A 2,014-nucleotide genomic window follows, 5' to 3' on the forward strand; every position below is an offset into this window, starting at 1 on the left:
CGGGGCTCGGGTCAGAGGGCAACGGGGCGGGGCTAGCCGGAAGGGCGGGGTTAGGACGTGCCCGGTTAGTGGGCAGGGCCTAGGATACCAGGGCGGGGCCAGGTGTTCGGGGGCGGGGCTAGCAGCATGAGGCGGAGTCAGGTGGTGTGCGGTAAGTGGACAGGGGTTGAGAAGATCGGGTGGGGCTAACGGAGTGGGGCGGGGCCAGCTGCAAGGTACCAGGATAGGGCAATCCCTGGTTAGGGGGCGGGAACTTGCGTGGGCGGTGCTAGAGGAGTGGGGCGGGGCTTGGTTGGGGTGGGTGCGGCTCCATGTGTGGGTGGAACAAGCGGGGTATTGGGCGTGGTTTTCTGGGAGCAGGCGGGACTAAAACATGGGTTTTGGTTATACGGGACATTGGGCGGGGTTAGTTGCGAGGGTGTGGTCATATTAGTGGGCGAGAAGGATGCGTCATAATAGGTGGGTGCGGCTAAGTGACAGGGCGGGGCTTAGTAGTGAGGGCGTGCGGAGGAAGAAGAGGAGCTGAATGATGGGGGCGGTCGGAACCTTGGGGGCGGGGCTGAACGAGGGGCGTGATATTCTAGAAGGAGGCGGGGCTGATCTTTCCAGTTTGGTGCGCAGTGTCAGTGCTCAATTTTCTCCCCATTTCCCAGTGACACAGAAGAGATCGCTGAAACCCAAGGGGACATGGATGTCACACGTGGTGAAATGGGTGCCATACAAGAGATGGGTGTCACACGAAGGGAGATGGGTGATACAAGGTGAAATGGGTGCCATACAAGAGGAGATGGGTGTCACACGAAGGGAGATGGGTGATACAAGGTGAAATGGGTGCCATACAAGAGGAGATGGGTGTCACACAAAGGGAGATGGGTGATACAAGGTGAAATGGGTGCCATACAAGAGGAGATGGGTGATACAAGTTGAAATGGGTGCCATACAAGAGGAGTTGGGTGTCACACGAAGGGAGATGGGTGATACAAGGTGAAATGGGTGCCATACAAGAGGAGATGGGTGATACAAGGTGAAATGGGTGCCATACAAGAGGAGATGGGTGTCACACGAAGGGAGATGGATGATACAAGGGCCATACAAGAGGAGATGGGTGATATACCTGGACCTGGGTTAGCCATAGATTTGGGAATGAGTGGCACATTTGACCATGGGTGACACACTCAGTGGATGGTAACACAAGAGATAGTAGCTGAAAATGTGTTGCTGGAAAAGCGCAGCAGGTCAGGCAGCATCCAAGGAACAGGAGAATCGAGAAGCCCTTCTTCAGGAATGAGGAAATTGTGCCCAGCAGGCTAAGATAAAAGGTAGGGAGGAGGGACTTGGGGGAGGGGCATTGGAAATGCGATAGGTGGAAGGAGGTCAAGGTGAGGGTGATAGGCCGGAGTGGGGTGGGGGCAGAGAGGTCAGGAAGAAGATTGCAGGTTAGGAAGGTGGTGCTGAGTTCGAGGGATTTGACTGAGACAAGGTGGGGGGAGGGGAAATGAGGAATCTGGAGAAATCTGAGTTCATCCCTTGTGGTTGGAGGGTTCCTAGGCGGAAGATGAGGCGCTCTTCCTCCGACTGTCGTGTTGCTATGGTCTGGCGATGGAGGAGTCCAAGGACCTGCATGTCCTTGGTGGAGTGGGAGGGGGAGTTGAAGTGTTGAGCCACGGGGTGGTTGGGTTGGTTGGTCCGGGTGTCCCAGAGGTTTTCCGTAGGCAGGTGCTGAGGAAGGAGATGCGGCTGTGGTAGCGAGTCTGTTTGAGAACGTGGCTGAAGAGCTTCTGTGCAGAGGAGATGACCTGGGGTGTGCAGTGAGAGAGGGACTCACTGAAATCCTTGTAGAGGGAGGAAGAGAGCTTCTTCAAGGAAGGCATCCTTGTAAGAGGATTCGCAGTAGGTTAAAATCTTCGAGGAGAAAGTGAGGACTGCAGATGCTGGAGATCAGAGCTGAAAATGTGTTGCTGGAAAAGCTGCCTGACCTGCTGTGCTTTTCCAGCAACACATTTTCAGCTCTGAT

This window comes from Chiloscyllium plagiosum, unplaced genomic scaffold (genome assembly GCF_037043375.1).
Source record: "Chiloscyllium plagiosum isolate Xiang-an unplaced genomic scaffold, Cpla_swu_hap1 HiC_scaffold_33, whole genome shotgun sequence".
Classification (NCBI taxonomy): domain Eukaryota; kingdom Metazoa; phylum Chordata; class Chondrichthyes; order Orectolobiformes; family Hemiscylliidae; genus Chiloscyllium; species Chiloscyllium plagiosum.